We start from the raw sequence: 18,619 nt of genomic DNA, 5'->3' as shown, positions 1-18,619 counted from the left end.
CAGCCATGACGTCACTACCGGTGCGACTATAGTATAAATAGGCGGCGGGAGCACACATCATTCACTTCTTCGTCTGAAGCTTGCGTCCGCAGCATGGCAAGAAACCTAGAGGACGCAGTGTCTCGTTCCCTACTCAGGGAACCATGGTTACATAAGTAACCTGAGACGTTCCCTTTCATGGGAACTTCGAACTGCGTCCTCTAGGGGTCGCTATGGGGGAACGCCTCGTCGTGACCCGTGTCTGAAGCATACATTGAAAAAACACCAACTCGTTGGCCGGCGACAGCCATGACGTCACTACCGGTGCGACTATAGTATAAATAGGCGGCGGGAGCACACATCATTCACTTCTTCGTCTGAAGCTTGCGTCCGCAGCATGGCAAGAAACCTAGAGGACGCAGTGTCTCGTTCCCTACTCAGGGAACCATGGTTACATAAGTAACCTGAGACGTTCCCTTTCATGGGAACTTCGAACTGCGTCCTCTAGGGGTCGCTATGGGGGAACGCCTCGTCGTGACCCGTGTCTGAAGCATACATTGAAAAAACACCAACTCGTTGGCCGGCGACAGCCATGACGTCACTACCGGTGCGACTATAGTATAAATAGGCGGCGGGAGCACACATCATTCACTTCTTCGTCTGAAGCTTGCGTCCGCAGCATGGCAAGAAACCTAGAGGACGCAGTGTCTCGTTCCCTACTCAGGGAACCATGGTTACATAAGTAACCTGAGACGTTCCCTTTCATGGGAACTTCGAACTGCGTCCTCTAGGGGTCGCTATGGGGGAACGCCTCGTCGTGACCCGTGTCTGAAGCATACATTGAAAAAACACCAACTCGTTGGCCGGCGACAGCCATGACGTCACTACCGGTGCGACTATAGTATAAATAGGCGGCGGGAGCACACATCATTCACTTCTTCGTCTGAAGCTTGCGTCCGCAGCATGGCAAGAAACCTAGAGGACGCAGTGTCTCGTTCCCTACTCAGGGAACCATGGTTACATAAGTAACCTGAGACGTTCCCTTTCATGGGAACTTCGAACTGCGTCCTCTAGGGGTCGCTATGGGGGAACGCCTCGTCGTGACCCGTGTCTGAAGCATACATTGAAAAAACACCAACTCGTTGGCCGGCGACAGCCATGACGTCACTACCGGTGCGACTATAGTATAAATAGGCGGCGGGAGCACACATCATTCACTTCTTCGTCTGAAGCTTGCGTCCGCAGCATGGCAAGAAACCTAGAGGACGCAGTGTCTCGTTCCCTACTCAGGGAACCATGGTTACATAAGTAACCTGAGACGTTCCCTTTCATGGGAACTTCGAACTGCGTCCTCTAGGGGTCGCTATGGGGGAACGCCTCGTCGTGACCCGTGTCTGAAGCATACATTGAAAAAACACCAACTCGTTGGCCGGCGACAGCCATGACGTCACTACCGGTGCGACTATAGTATAAATAGGCGGCGGGAGCACACATCATTCACTTCTTCGTCTGAAGCTTGCGTCCGCAGCATGGCAAGAAACCTAGAGGACGCAGTGTCTCGTTCCCTACTCAGGGAACCATGGTTACATAAGTAACCTGAGACGTTCCCTTTCATGGGAACTTCGAACTGCGTCCTCTAGGGGTCGCTATGGGGGAACGCCTCGTCGTGACCCGTGTCTGAAGCATACATTGAAAAAACACCAACTCGTTGGCCGGCGACAGCCATGACGTCACTACCGGTGCGACTATAGTATAAATAGGCGGCGGGAGCACACATCATTCACTTCTTCGTCTGAAGCTTGCGTCCGCAGCATGGCAAGAAACCTAGAGGACGCAGTGTCTCGTTCCCTACTCAGGGAACCATGGTTACATAAGTAACCTGAGACGTTCCCTTTCATGGGAACTTCGAACTGCGTCCTCTAGGGGTCGCTATGGGGGAACGCCTCGTCGTGACCCGTGTCTGAAGCATACATTGAAAAAACACCAACTCGTTGGCCGGCGACAGCCATGACGTCACTACCGGTGCGACTATAGTATAAATAGGCGGCGGGAGCACACATCATTCACTTCTTCGTCTGAAGCTTGCGTCCGCAGCATGGCAAGAAACCTAGAGGACGCAGTGTCTCGTTCCCTACTCAGGGAACCATGGTTACATAAGTAACCTGAGACGTTCCCTTTCATGGGAACTTCGAACTGCGTCCTCTAGGGGTCGCTATGGGGGAACGCCTCGTCGTGACCCGTGTCTGAAGCATACATTGAAAAAACACCAACTCGTTGGCCGGCGACAGCCATGACGTCACTACCGGTGCGACTATAGTATAAATAGGCGGCGGGAGCACACATCATTCACTTCTTCGTCTGAAGCTTGCGTCCGCAGCATGGCAAGAAACCTAGAGGACGCAGTGTCTCGTTCCCTACTCAGGGAACCATGGTTACATAAGTAACCTGAGACGTTCCCTTTCATGGGAACTTCGAACTGCGTCCTCTAGGGGTCGCTATGGGGGAACGCCTCGTCGTGACCCGTGTCTGAAGCATACATTGAAAAAACACCAACTCGTTGGCCGGCGACAGCCATGACGTCACTACCGGTGCGACTATAGTATAAATAGGCGGCGGGAGCACACATCATTCACTTCTTCGTCTGAAGCTTGCGTCCGCAGCATGGCAAGAAACCTAGAGGACGCAGTGTCTCGTTCCCTACTCAGGGAACCATGGTTACATAAGTAACCTGAGACGTTCCCTTTCATGGGAACTTCGAACTGCGTCCTCTAGGGGTCGCTATGGGGGAACGCCTCGTCGTGACCCGTGTCTGAAGCATACATTGAAAAAACACCAACTCGTTGGCCGGCGACAGCCATGACGTCACTACCGGTGCGACTATAGTATAAATAGGCGGCGGGAGCACACATCATTCACTTCTTCGTCTGAAGCTTGCGTCCGCAGCATGGCAAGAAACCTAGAGGACGCAGTGTCTCGTTCCCTACTCAGGGAACCATGGTTACATAAGTAACCTGAGACGTTCCCTTTCATGGGAACTTCGAACTGCGTCCTCTAGGGGTCGCTATGGGGGAACGCCTCGTCGTGACCCGTGTCTGAAGCATACATTGAAAAAACACCAACTCGTTGGCCGGCGACAGCCATGACGTCACTACCGGTGCGACTATAGTATAAATAGGCGGCGGGAGCACACATCATTCACTTCTTCGTCTGAAGCTTGCGTCCGCAGCATGGCAAGAAACCTAGAGGACGCAGTGTCTCGTTCCCTACTCAGGGAACCATGGTTACATAAGTAACCTGAGACGTTCCCTTTCATGGGAACTTCGAACTGCGTCCTCTAGGGGTCGCTATGGGGGAACGCCTCGTCGTGACCCGTGTCTGAAGCATACATTGAAAAAACACCAACTCGTTGGCCGGCGACAGCCATGACGTCACTACCGGTGCGACTATAGTATAAATAGGCGGCGGGAGCACACATCATTCACTTCTTCGTCTGAAGCTTGCGTCCGCAGCATGGCAAGAAACCTAGAGGACGCAGTGTCTCGTTCCCTACTCAGGGAACCATGGTTACATAAGTAACCTGAGACGATCACTTGTTTACTACTAGATCCTCTGCAGTGAATGGGTGCCGTCAGAATGACAGTCCAGCTGATAAAACATCACAATTACCCACTAGTAATCCACACGACTCCAGTCCATCAATTAATGTATTGTAAAGTGAAAAGCTGTGTATTTGTAAGAAACACAAATCCATTATAAAGTATTTTTACATTTGATACATTTTTTTTTTGCATTTTATACATTTTAACTTTAAACCGCCACTTCCGGACAAAATATGAGTCCATAATCCATAATAACGATTCCTCCAGTGAAGTCCATCCCCCGTTGTCCTCTCACAAATCAAAAACACTGGCATATTTTAGAACTATTATGGACTGTTTTCGCATGTAAACAGTGCTTGATCTGTGAATATTTCTCTCCTGACTGCGACAACTTTTTCACTGGATAAACCGATATTACGTATAGAGAACTTGTATTTTGACTGGAAACAACGGTTTGAAGTTAGCAATCTATTAAGATGGATTTGTTTAATACAAACATGCAACGTTTGCTTCACAAGATGTTAACCGATGGACTGAAGTTGTGTGGATTACATTGATGTTTTTATAAATTGTTTGGACTCTCATTCTGACGGCACCCATTCACTTCAGAAGATCCATTGGTGAGCAAGTGATGTAATGCTAAATTTCTCCAAATCTGCTCCAATGAAGAAACAAACTCATCTACATCTTGGATGGCCTGAGGGTAAGTACATTTTTCATTCGATTTTCATTTTTGAGTGAACTCTTCCTTTAAAGGTGTGGTTGACGTTTTTTTTTTTTGAGGCTTGATTGTGTTTATGGGGTGCAGTCTAAAAAAAAAAGCGTTATTTTTCACATAATTTACCTTTATTCTACACCGCTCTGTCCCTTCTCCTATAAACACGCTGATGATTTCCTGTTTTTATGAAGCCCCTCCCTCAGAAATACGCGATGGGCTCAGATTGGTTAGCTGGCCCAGTGTGTTGTGATTCGCTAAACCGCCAGTGCACGTCTAATCGTCACGCCCCTCGCATCAGCGGCGTGTGCTCCGGTTGTATTGTAAACAATGACGTCGTCAATATTGCTTATCAATTTGAGCCCGATTGAGACCCAAAGAATATTAGTAAAGAGGATCGCGCATAACCTGTGCAAGCACGGCTCTTAATGGTATGTTTTTTGTTTGTTTTTGTCTCAAACTAGATAGATACACTGTTATTTGTAAATGCTACTGATTCTGTTAGCTTTTAATATACAGTTTTATCCTGATTAAAGCTTTAATACAGAATGGCAACCGCACGCGCGTCCATATTTAACGCTTCTCATAGCTATGTGAAAATAAGTGTATAATTGGAACAGTTCATTGTTGGAGCTGAGCTGATGATCTGAATGAGAGAGAGAGAGAGAGAGAGAGATGCAGAGCAGAGCAGGGGGACGCGAGGAACATGATTAAGAACCGCTGCTTTAGAACACTGATTTTGAAACTTGTGAATCCATTATTGTTAGAAGACATAATTGCGATTCATACTGTATATGAATAGATTTTTCACCGCTAGTTTTGACAGCATTGCAACAACTCTTCCTCTTCTCTAAAGCAGCGCAAAATGGCCTCGCCCCCTTTGCTGCATGTTCCAGGGGGCGGTGTTTATCTGTAATTCGGGAAGTAACTCGTTGTAGTCCCTATGAGCCATTTTTGTAGGCATTAAACTGCCTTAATTTTAAGACGATATTTCCGTTTGCATTGAACTTTCAGTGTCGTAACTTTGCAGATATTGCTTATGCTCAACCAGCAACAGTACACACTAACTAACGTTAAAAAAGTGAAATCGCAATCAACCACCACTTCAAGATTGACTGAGTGCCAGAGAAAGGTGCTTGCTACAAAACAACTATAATAGCTGCTAAATCAGTTGAGTGAATATTTGCAACCGAAATCGTGAGTGCATTTTGCCACATGCTCCAGTCTGTGATCTGTGCAGGTTTTGCCATGTGCCCTTGCTGTACAGAGCCATTCAGTGAAATAAGAGACAGTCACTCTTCTTTTATGGTGGCTATTTTATAATAAAGTCATATGGTTGGACATTGTGATCCTTTCAAATTGGCCCACCTGGAGTGTCTCAGTGCCAGCCAGAGGTCATACTATTACATTTAGCCACTGGTTTTACTTCATCTGATATTGCACTTCATCTGCCTATGAGGGGTGAAAGATATGATTCCTTACTGAGAAATCTTTTCATTATCATGACATTTCCCCCCTCGGTTTAAATAAATGCATGAATATAACGGCGGAGCTTCAGCTGTTAACAGGAATTACACTTTCTACTCCTTTTAGACCTGAAAAGACCTTTCTATAGGGCAGTATGCACCTCAGACAGACTTGTATATGGTTTGCATTATATGTTGAAATTACAATATTCATATATACATTTGTTCTCTTAAAAGGAATGTGTTATCAGTGGCACTAAACACATTCCACAAAACATATCACACACTGTATAAGCATCAAAACAACTAAAAAAAACAACAATAACAAAAATACATTACACTGAGTGCGTTTACATGCACCCTCTTAATGCGATATGATGAGATTTTGGCAATATTGCGATTAAACTTTACCTCATGTAAACGCAATACTTCGATTTAAATAATGCGATTAAACTCATAATCGCAGCAAGCATAATCGTATTAACATTGGTGGCGTACGCCGATTTTAATCGAAATATACAGGCATGTAAACACCTTAATCGCAGTATTGCCGCTCTGACCAAAGTGCGCATGTGCTTGTGACATACATGAATGATGTGACTGTGCACCTGTAATAATACGCAGATTAGAAACGATGGCGGGGAAAACACAACTCGCTGCCACCAGTCTGTTCTTTACCCTCATCCAGAAACGGCGAGTAGAACGCGATGGCAGCATAGGCAAACGAATTGCCATCACATTTCTATGGCACCGAAAAAGTATGGAATACAACCATACAAACGTGTTTTGCATTATAAATAAATAAATAAATAACAGCGGCCAGTAACACACATGCTCTTTCTGAGTCCATCATTTGTGCTGTGCAGTGGGTTATGTGAATAATGGCAGTAAAAAAATAACCACAATTCTTAGCGAATAATAAGAATAATGGAAATTGCATGTAAACGGGAGTGAAGAGCTTTGCTCTTGACTTATAAACATCATAATGCGATTAAGTCCTTACTCTGATTATTGGAAATAATCGCATTATTCGTGCGCATGTAAACGTAGACACTGATATATGATCAAATATATACATTACTGTTTAAAAGTTTGGGATCACTGAGATTTTATTTTATTTTTTTCATGAAATTAATCTTTTTGTTCAACAAAACTGACAGCAAAGACTTATACGTTGTACAAAAAAATTATATTTTAAATATTTCCTGCTCGTTTGGACTCTCTATTCATCAAAGCATCCTGAAAAAGGCATAATAGTTTCCACAAAAAAAATATATATAGATGGCACTGAACACTGGAGTAATGGCTGCTGAAAATTCAGTTTTGCCACAGTCAAAAAATACTTTAAAATATATGTAAAAAGTTTATTAAATTTTAATAACATTTCACAATATTACTGTATTTTTGATGCAGGCTTGGTGAGCATAAGAGACTTATCAAAAACATAAAAAAATCTTACTGACCCCAAATGCTTGAAGGCTAGTGTAAATATATATGCAAAATGTTGTTTAAAATGATAATAAATAAATTGTGTTTTTGGCACACACACACACACACACAAACTGGTTTAGGTGAGGAATCATCACCTGAAAAGCTTTTAAAATCATAGCAAAACGCATCAGTGATCATTTGAAATGATTTTGGATGTTGCACCACTTATCAACAATTCATTCTTCTGCCCTCATATAATTAAATACTACAACCCTTGTCCAGAAAACTTCTTTTAAAAAAAGAGTTACGGAATGTCCCGATGACTTTTATAACGGCCTCTTAGATGAAAAAGCGGAATTCCCTTTTCATGAGCCATATTATGCACAAGCCTTGATCTTGAATTTGGTGTACCACACCTTTGCCTCACGCAAACACTGAAGCAGAGTGCCTACAAACCCATAAGTAGTTACATATTTAAAGCGACCTCTGTTTCAAGGTTACAGCTTGGAAGGTAGAAAAAAAAGGGAAAAGAAAAAGCAATTTCACATTGAATATTTGGTCTGTTGTGCTTATGAGTTTGAAAATGTGTGTGTGTGATATCTATGAAAACATGCAACATCCCCTTTTGGAGACAGGAGCCCTCAGGGTCCTCAGACTGAGCGCACACATTGAGTTAAAAGACTTGAAGGTGGGGGATTTCAAAGCCTCCCCTGCAGACATGCTCCAGCTTTGTGCATTTTAATGGTGAGATATTCAAATCTCCTAGTCTGCCATCCCTCACCTTCATTTCTCCAGCAGTCCAAGCAGGGTGCTTCTGTCTGCAGCTAATGGGATGCCATGTACACAGGAGAGGGCTTATTTGGGGAGGTCTCTGCCTCCTTGAGGTTAAAGGACCTTGAAATTTGCTTTCTTTTCATTCTTTTTTTCTTAACTGAATGAACTTGGATAATTAAATTGAATAAAATACATTAAAATAATGTAATAATGGTAAGAGGAAAATTGGAGAGGTTCACTAGTCATTCCCCACAGCTGTGCAGGCTATTAACAGCAGTATCAAGGCGTTCTAGCGTGAAACCTTGAAGCTGCTTGCAATAAGAGTTAACAACACTCCCACTGTAAGTCCCCTGCAATGTCTTTGGTAAACAAGGAAATTAAAAATATGCACATAAAGTAAACCCCAGCATTATTAGATGATATTTCCTCACTGCCATTTGGTATATGAGCAGAACCACAGCAGACTCTGTGATTTGTTCGCCTAATATTGGAATTCACAGAAGTGTCGACTAAGTAAAAGTGCACTTGGGTGTTAATTTGTTTGGGGTGTCCATACGTCTCTAGTGATTTGATGCTTTGAAGGTTTTATGGCTGTTTGTTAAAAACACCCGTGCAACCAAAATGAAAGTTTTGCTGCTTTTATTCTGTGTCTATTAGCTTCAAAGGAATATTGCACTGCCCAAACCCAAATAAATAAATACATTTCTGTTGTCGTTTACTTACTGTCATGTTGTTCTAAACCTGTATATTTTTTTCTTCTGCAAAACACAAAAAAGTTGTTTTGTACACACAATGAAAGTCAGTGAGGACCAAAACAACACTGACTTCCACTGTCTAGACAAAATAACACTGAGACATTTTTCAAAATATCTTCTTTTGTGTTCCACAGAAGAAAGAAAGGCATACAGCTTTGAAGCAACAAGAGTAAAAGAAAAGCGGATAACTCAATATACTGGAGAAATATTCTAGGCTTTTTTTTAAAGAACAGTTTGAATACTGGATTGAATTGAATATATTTTATTATGCATTTTTGGGGAAATTTGTCTTAGAATCGAAGTTCAATCAGAAATACATCAACACTGCACTCATCATGCCAATTCACTGGGACAAAGCCAAAGTTGCAGGCCTCCTTCACAACTGCTAAATGACAAATGAAGGGCTCCGGACCCTCCCTCTGGTATAATTAAGGGCCATTTGAAATGGGCTGGGGTATACATTGACCTTCTACTAAAGGGAGGGAAAAAAAAACAGGAGGTATAATCTAATAGTTGCAAATTGTTGATGCATATATTAAACATAATAGCATTGGCCCTTCGCCCTGCACTGTTTCCCATGTGGAAATGCCCTGACTGGGCTACAGATCAGTGGATGGGCAGAGTTCACATGACATCTGTTTGATCAAAGTTTCCTCACCAAAGATCTGGCATCGTAATTGCATCTGGTCGGGCCACTTCAGACCACGGCTTCGAAATCAAACCGAGCCATTGAGTTTCAGAGTCACAGAGGATAAGAGTAACACATTCCATGCTGAAGGACATCGCTGCAAATTCTTTTGCATTACCATGATAATAAAGAGAAAGGCTTCCATTTGCTACCATTAAGGCAAGTGACAAATATATCATCCCGCTCCCTGTGTTTTCTACAGAGTGGGCGTGATGGCCTGGCCCTAAATTGACCCTCACTTCTCCCATATCAGGACATGCATAAATACCTGGGGTAGCAGAAACGAGGAAAGCAATTAACCAACGGACACGGGGGCTCAGATCTGGAACGGCTTTAAAATCCAACAGGAGATTCCTCTCAGATGTTTAAAGCCCAACGGTTTAATATCCCCGCCATCCCCAAGTGGGTAATTGTTTCGCCGCCGCAGACAGATAAACTGTTGATCAAGTCTCGCTTGACCTTGTTTCTGTGTCTGTACTGACCTCTGGAAATGTAAAGCAAAGATCATATCACATAAAAAGCAATACTCCCACAAACGGGCCCCAAGCTGCAAATTGATTCTGCTGCCATGGAATTCACTCCCATCTCAGGGAAGCAGTGGAATGGGGGGCATTAGGAAGGGGTCTCTTCCGCCGCATTTCATCCTTTTGTTGCAGATATCTGTCCTGCGCGTCAGCTCGCAGATTTTTATCGTTATGAAAAGGCACTCTGCATATGCTGGCAGAGCTCGTGCCGGTGACAGATAGCAAAGGGACAAATAAGCCGGCGATTCCAGCTTGCCGGCGTTTAACACAGTCCCTCTGTCGCGGCGGTGATAGCGGGTTCAATTGTCTGCGGTAATGGGTCGAAGGGAGCGTGAGTCGCCGTTGCAACATTGCCCGGAGCGGGGCCGCGTGGATCATCTCGGGAGAGCGCCGTCCCCTTTGTCCCGACGGGAAGTCGGTAGACGAGATGGTTATCCCCGCACACTGTCCGAAAGCCACCGTTGTCTATTAAATCCCCTAAATTTAATTTAAAAGAGTCTCAGATTACGTTAGAAAGTCTGCAGATGTCCTTGCAATGGACCGGGGACCAGTGACCCATCGCCTAATTAAAATTCAAGCTGAAAAAGAGTGTACTTTGATCAAATCAAACTTTAATTAGCTCAGATAACCCCAAGCTACCTCCAAAACATTACCAACTGGAGGAATCGAGGACATTCTTCTGGAAAATTCATCATCCATGGAGATACGCTGGAGTATGCACAAAGGAGAATATTTCGCCACAATTAGCATAATTTTTTTGGAACGAGCATCAATAAGGGCCATTCTACACACAAATCAGCATAAAGTGACTAACATTTGGTACATTATCATTGTCCTCTCCTCTTGCACAGACCGATGTCAAAGGTCCTGCTAGCCAGAGGTACCTGCAAGATCAAATTCCCCCAACCTTTTGGATCACTCGAGTCAGTGCTAAATAATTGATGTGGCCACTGAAACCGGTGGCGGTGGCAGTGATTTGATTTCGGAGCCAGTCTGAATGGGTTCAAGATCCTTACAGACACCCCGCGGAGGGCCAGTGAGAAATGTCAATCGCACCTCATCTACGGACGGAGGCTTCTCTGCTACACAGAGAGAGCGGCAATCTCCAGGCAATCTGCAGCAAGTTCACCATCCACATTTAATGAGACACACACACATACACACACACACACACAGTGGAGTGGTAGAACAAAGAGGCGCTCGGTTGTAGCTCTGACAAGTGTCAACTTCACTGCAACTGTGGCATGTAAGAGGATTTCCTTGATAATATGAAAGAAAACAGAGTAAATGACAAAACTCGGATATTATCGTCTAATTGACTGCCATGTTTGCGTTACATATTTGCATGTTTGTGAAGCCCAAGTCTGTGCAAATTGTCATGGTGGTTACTGATTTGATTTTGTAGCCATAACAACATAGAAATCCCAACTAGCCAAAACAAGAACTGTGGCTTTTGTCAGTTCATTACTAAAAGTGTGTGCCCTGTGTGCTGAAACACTTTAAAAAGTTTCATATGAGAAATACATTTGCAAAGAGCAAAAATCGGTTAAATAGGTTAAAAAGGTTAAATGTTTTTCATCTGCTGTAGTGCAAAAGGTCCAATCTATTTTTTCTCTCATCACATATGTTGAGAGTGTCACACAAATTTATAAATCTAATGAAATGGAACAGACATGTTGTCTTGCAGATTTATTTCATGTTACTTTATGAAACTTCCATATGTTCTGCTGTGCATCTGACAAACTAGAATTGTCACGCTCGCACGGTTCATTTTTCGGCCGACGTGATGGGTAATGCCACCCTTGTAATTCTTTTCAGGTATTCAGTCAAATTCTGTACCAGCAGATGAGCCGTTCGCAAACACCTGGGATTTGAGCATTCTGACTGGTGGAGGCTAACTTAATCATCTATAATTGGTGGAGTGGTTCTCATTTATAGTGACTGACAGCATCGATCTGTCTCAAAGGTAAGCCATCAGACCTAATAAATAAAGGAAAAGAAACAAGTAGTCACATTCCAAATGAGCAGAAAAACGGCAACATGGCACAATGTAAAAACGAGACCCGCATCATATCTTATTGAGGAGCGAGTCTAATCCCCAGAAAGAGAGAGGCTAGATATCGATGTGCATGATATTAAATGTAAAAATTTTGGGACCTTAAATAATTTAAACATGAAAGATCACAGAGTATTTGATCTAGTCTCTGTATCAAAACTACATTACACAGGGCAAAAACTGTGACAGAGCCTCAAAAGAGAACTTTACACTGTCTCGCAGCAGAAATGTCACAACATGAGGGTTTGCAAGACGCTGGAGGGGTGTTACTGGTGCATGGATTCGCTTTCTAAAGATTTCAGCGAGGCATGTGCTCGCACATATGGCAGAATACACACAGATAGGATATTATGTGTAGCCGTGAGAGAAAATCAAGCATTTGTTATGATCACATTGTGTGAAAGCTATTGCAAGATAATGTGCATCTATTGTCGAAGCTGTGGCCTGGTGGTTTGCATGCATTATGGTTGCGCTGTATACAAAAAATACATTTTATCAGGAGCCCGAGGCTGTTTATTTGTAGCCTGAGGTATCGATACGGAGGTAACAGAGCCCACATCAAAGCCAAACTAAAAAAAAAAACCCCACAATGCATACATGCTGGGCTATATTATTCATGTGGGAGGCTTCGAATTCGCCTTGCAACATTTCCGGTTCTCTTTCTAGCATACAGTAAATAAAGAGTTGGCCAATGGCAAGTATATATATTTTTTCCTCTGTGCCCTCCCTTAACCGAAGGTGCCTTTTCCCTGTTACAACAGAATGCAAGCACCAAAAGAAAAGGCCTGCCATCAAAGACCTTTTTCATGGACGGATAATTGCATTTGCCTTCATTTTTTGGCAAGCCCATTATGTTTACCATTTTAAAAAAAAAAAAAAAAAAAAAAAAAAAACTCTATTAGAAAAAATAAAAGGCGTCAAAATGCTGAAACACAACCAACTGTACATCTGGTTCATTTGACAAAAATAAAAAATTCAACCTCAGAGCCAGATGCTGATATTCGATTTGAAACAGCCCATGGTACTCAGCTAGGCTTCAGTGTGCTTTTTCCACACGAAAAGCTTGGATGCATTTTGTCTGATTCCACAGTGCTCAGAAAAGCTCTAGGCAAAATACATGACCAGAGTAGGTTACTAGTCTGTTTCACGATTAAACCTCTGCGATGCTATCACCGAGCCTTGGGGATCTTTTAGTGAAGGATCGCCTCCGGAAACAATGTTTTGTCTGTACAGATTAACCAGCGGAATCCCTCTAGTCCAAATTCACCTTGAAAGCCCTACGACTCTCGAGGAGAGTTCGAGGAGAATTCCACCTTTCCAGTCCTCTTGCTCGCTCTGTGTCATCGGGCCTGAGCTTTGGGCCAGAGTGTGTTCCTTCCCCTTCAATACACCACATCTCAACGGCCATCCAAGTCATGCGCGAGAGCCTGGCTCTGAGCAATGACTAACAGATTTGTTGAGGAGTAAGTAATGTTAGCTTTGCTGACATTGGCAAGCCTTGCCACATGCTCAGACTGCAGAGAAAAGCAAAAGATAAATTATAAGCCTCACACATATATCTTTGTTTTTCTCCTTTTTATTGTATGCATCGAATCAATAGCACTGTTTGAAGGTTTTTTATGATACAAGACACTTTCCTTTTTTTAAAAAAAGAAACAACAGCAGTCTGCTTGAGTTTAGATAGTCTTATCCTTACTCAGCATTTCCAGTCAAACTTTCTTTTGTTTGGTTCTGTGATGTTAGGTGTTGTATCTTCTCCAGCAGCTCAATTTCTGTTTAGCAAATATGTAACACTGTTAGCACCAGTTAATGCAGTCGCATTTATTATAATGTATTAGTGTTCAATTCTACATATACTAATGCACATTTAACATTCCAGTTGTATAAATTAATCAGTTAATATATTATGAATGAACCTGAAGAACAATGGTATATTAGCCTAGATTATTCAATTATATTAAAAAGTTGTTCATTATTAGTCAAAGATGCTTAACTAATGCTAACAATTTGAACCATTTTGTTACGCTTACTTCGCATCCATTACATGTTAATGTTAACAGAGATAAAAGAGTCCATGATTTTATAATGTTGCAAAGACAACTATATAAAAAACCCTGCGTAAAGGATCTCCCCTCATTTCTTCATGCATATTTACACCAATCAGACATGGTGTTTCCTTTGCTTTCAGCCTGTGTCGCTGAATTAAAGACTGTCTGCCATTAATTCACCACCCTGTCTGTTTATCACCCGCAGGCCTTGTCTAAAAAGTGCTGTCCTAAATTGCCAGTTAGCAGATAAAGGTATTTTGTCATGGGGCAGGATTTGTAATTTCAAGGTATACTAAATTGTAAAAATATTAAGGTATGTGAAAATTTCGAAAAGAAGAAAAAAATTAGCATGTGCATAAATGTGAACGCCTCAAGCTTTGCTCTGTAATAGAATATTGGACTTTTCCTACATAAATTGAAGGATATAATTCAAATGAACTGAAGCATTTTAAGGTCAAAGCAATATTAAATTCATGCAGCACTGACATAAATTATCTGAGAAGAAAAAAGAAACGATAAAGCACTTTCTACCTGCATGTACTCAAATGCAAAGCATTATTACAGTATGTTTACACTCACACACACCAAAGGGAATGTATGTGTCAAATTGCATAAAAAGATTCATGGCTTTTGATTAAACTAATTTGAGATTGAGCCTCTTTAAGCACCTTTTCATCCATGTTTAACCTTTCCACATACACACAGCACAACTTTTACAGCCCCAGTCCAAAGATGTGTCAATCTCACAGAGCTCAACTCTCAAAACTCAGACAATCACACATGAACTTTGCTCTCTCCTTTTCTTTCCATCTCCATTTTCCCTTTCTTTCCTCTCATGCATCACATATTTCGACTGTCCCCCTCCAAAACAGATAAGCGCAGAACGCGGAAAAAGCAAACCACGACCACGGAAATTCTCTATGCGGTGCCGATCAGTAAAATTAGCATGACAATACTCACTGTGGGGAGAAGGGGGCAGTCGGAGCGTGGCAAGTCACTCTGTCCGATGAACCTGCACGAGTGGAAGAGCGGGAGAGAGAGAAAGAGAGAGAAAGAGAGAACAGTCAGCTGTGAAAGCACAGTTAAGAGAAAGGGAGGGGTGACGAAGAGCCGGCACATACAGAAAAACACAAGAAAAGAAACTGAAACACAGAGGAGAACGAGGATGAAGCCGAATGGTAAGATAGAAATGGGGAAGCAGCGGAGGTAGGGAACCTGTGATGAGAATAAAGGACACGTGGGAAGATGCTGTACTTTTAAAAGTTCGACACACGAATGGGAGAGTTTTCTTACTGTTATTCAGACATGTGACACCACTGGGTAAACTAGATACCTTATTTAACCTTGCAGTTAGTGCACGATTGTTTACTGTAGCAACAGCACCAGGCAGATAATGAGCTTCATTCTGCTTTGCAAGGCAATACAATGAGTTTTTGCAGTTTTAATGATTTTTGGGAATGCATTAATAAAATCATTTACGTATAAATTTGAATTGTGGCATTAATTACTCTCCCTCATGCTGTTCGAAACCCATAGGCTGTTATACTTTTTGTGGAACTCAAGAAAATAATGAATCTCCACATACTTCGACACGTTCATGGTGAACACAGGCTGTTAAATGCCCAAAAAAGAACCATAAAAGGCGTCCATATGACTTCTGTGTTATATTAAGTTTTCTGAAGCCAGCTTCAGATAGCTTTGTGTGCTGAAAAGACCAAAATTTAAGTCATTAATTACTGACTTTTCGCTTACGCTGCAGTTTTCAAAACAAATATGGCATCTGTGGTGAAGGTTGTATGTCATATGGACCACTTTTATGGTGATTTTATAGAGTCTGAAATCAATGTGAATGTTGTTTAAACATATTTTTGTATGTTTCACTGAAAAAAATAACAGCTTATAAGTTTGTAACAACATAAGGTTGAGTAAATAATAACTGCATTTTCATGTTTGGGTAAAATATTCCCTTAAGCGTTTTTTTACAGGCTAGCGTTTGTCTTGAATATCTGAGTATGTGTTTCGACAGCTCTATTAGATCACTTTATCTCTGAACTGCCTTTGATGGAGAACTGATGATCAACATGGCAACACTGCACTGTAAACCAACTCTATCTTTTGGTCTCTCAGTTGTTGTCCAATCTCTCATTCTCTCTTTCTTTCCATACTTCTCTCTCAGGAACGTTTTATTCTGCGGAGGCAGTGCCACCACAAAAAGATTCTGATGAGCAATAATCAAGTATACAAAAAAAAATAAAAATCTGTATGAATATTACAAAATATGAGACTGAATAATGTATTAGCCAACTAAAGTGACACGGTCTAAAAGGTACGGTCACATTAATCAGTTTTCTCTATAGGCAAAATTCAGCAATTTTAACAGGAATTCCCACACAGATTTTTCATCAGATTCAAGCGAATTTGCCTCATTAACCAAAAAAAAACAAAAAAAACCGCTTCTTTGTTTGAAACTGACTTCTGTGTGAGATGTGCTTCATGCATCGCTACACTGTTGACAATGGACCTATTTGATTGTGAATTTTCAACAATGTTTTGAAACAAGGATACCAGTGGATAAAGTTTAATAGGGAGGCAGTGTCTCTCTCCCTTGAAGAACAGTGAAATACTTAAGAAACAGTGACATGAGAGAAGTCAGTGCCTCCATGTCACTGTTACTGGCTGATTACAGTATGCTGACAATATGAACCCACCTTTTACATACGCAAGCAGTTTACAATCAGCACCAATGGAATAAACTCGTTAAATGACTAATTACAAAGTTAAAAACACACCCACTCACATCACCACTTTCAGTCACAACCAGATCAAAGTGTACTTACAATTACAACCTGTGAGTGAGCTGATTTTAAGATTGTTCATTTAAAAATACACATCAGAACAATATTTACAGAGGATTTGATGACTAATGGTTTGAAAGGAAGGCGCAGGTCCAACAGTTATGAGGAACAAATAAATGCTACTGTACAAGAAATATGATTTTTGGCTGTACATTATTATTTTTGAAGCAAAAAAATCATAATAATAAAAGTATAAGTATGTTAATAGAAAAATATGAAAACATTGTTATATTTGTTGCGTACTGCCATAAAATCTATGTAAAGATCAAATGGAACTGGAACATTAATTTACATTGGACTAAAAGACCCAAACGCAGAGAGGGACTTTCAGGAGTCCACAATGCAACACTGTTCTGTCTGCTTCTCAGATGTGTGTCTCTCTCTCTCCTTCTCTCCTCAAGTGAAAAAAGCAAGACCCCATTCCTAATCAGACCCCAAAACAGCAACGAAATCCCCCTGGCCTTATCATCCTCTGCCTGGGCTCTGTTCTCGCTCTTCTTTCATATCCTCTGCCTCTCTTCCTTTCTTTCATTCTCTCTCTCTCTCTCCGTCACTCTCCATTGCATCCTCTCTCCCCAGTATAACCTCTTCCTCTGTCTCCTTCTCTCTGTAAATGGCTTTCAGCCGAGCAGAGATTACCTAGACCATGCTCTTCAGAGCAGCTTCAAAAAGGGTGCTCTGGGCTGCCAGCCTGGATAACACCCCCCTCCTCCTTCCACCCGGGTGGAGAGGGGCGGGGAGTCACAGAGAGAGTGGCTTGGAAAATGTTTGCAGAAGGAAAAAAAAATACAGCAGACGCTGAGGATATCACACACTGGCTACGTTGACACAATGTTTGGGATTGACGAGTATATGTACTAACAGGTGTGACTTCTGAATTGTCCTGTTCACACAACAGCTATAAAAGCAGCTTGAATACAGTCTATGCGAATGAGAAAGAAGTCGAAGTAACACTTAATTAACTAAATGTTTTTAAAATAAAATACTATAAAATAAAATAATAAAAAATAAAATAGTAAGAAAAAAGTAAAGAAAAATAAAATAAAATAAAGTTTTACGGATAAATGCTGTCACTTGAATTAATGGTAAACTTTACTACATTTACTATCAGCATCCATATTTTCTCAGCATTGCATCCTCATGTCGCTTCAGAGGGACTCCTAAGTGCTGCTATTTAAGGCATGCTGAACTTTGCCAGCTTGCCAGTCTCACTTAGTTTTGATATGCACATGCTGAGGTGATGATTTGCTATTAGAAACAATCCCAAAACACTTTTATTCTCCTTTGACCCGCATTAGAGTTTTGACACCTCAGTGCATTAACACGATGCATGCTTGATTTATTTGCTGTGAGATGCATCATATGAGATTCATAGAGAAAGTGCAGACTGTGAAATCGCTGTACCTATGCAATTGTGTGAAAAAATTGCTATGTGGTGTTTTCCTGCCATGATGAATATTTGCAGTTCAATGTAATTGGTAACTGATTAAAAATATAATCAAATTAATTAAATGCCTTGGCAATTACCATTAATAATAATGGGGAAGTCGTGGCCTAATGGTTAGAGAGTCGGACTCGTAACCCAAAGGTTGTGGGTTCGAATCTTGTACCTGCAGGGATTGTAAGTGGGGGCAGTGAATGTACAGCGCTCTCTCCCACCTTCAGTACCACGACTGAGGTGCCCTTGAGCAAGGCACCGAACCCCCAACTGCTCCCCGGGCGCCGCAGC

General features: G+C 41.9%; 1 protein-coding gene across 1 annotated transcript in view; it reads right to left on the bottom strand.

Annotated features, from left to right (window-relative positions):
- Nucleotides 1–18,619, bottom strand: part of rbfox3a (RNA binding fox-1 homolog 3a) — a 451,725-nt gene that overhangs the window by 315,797 nt on the left and 117,309 nt on the right. Inside the window, exon 3 of the mRNA XM_016504819.1 lies at nt 14,996–15,047. The gene's annotated coding sequence lies outside the window, so the exon portion shown is untranslated. The remainder of the gene's footprint in view (nt 1–14,995; nt 15,048–18,619) is intronic.

This window comes from Sinocyclocheilus anshuiensis, unplaced genomic scaffold (assembly GCF_001515605.1).
Source record: "Sinocyclocheilus anshuiensis isolate Anshui unplaced genomic scaffold, SAMN03320099.WGS_v1.1 scaffold190, whole genome shotgun sequence".
NCBI lineage: Eukaryota > Metazoa > Chordata > Actinopteri > Cypriniformes > Cyprinidae > Sinocyclocheilus > Sinocyclocheilus anshuiensis.
The sequence above is the reverse complement of the archived record's forward strand: the minus strand, read 5'-3'. Positions and strand labels throughout refer to the sequence as shown.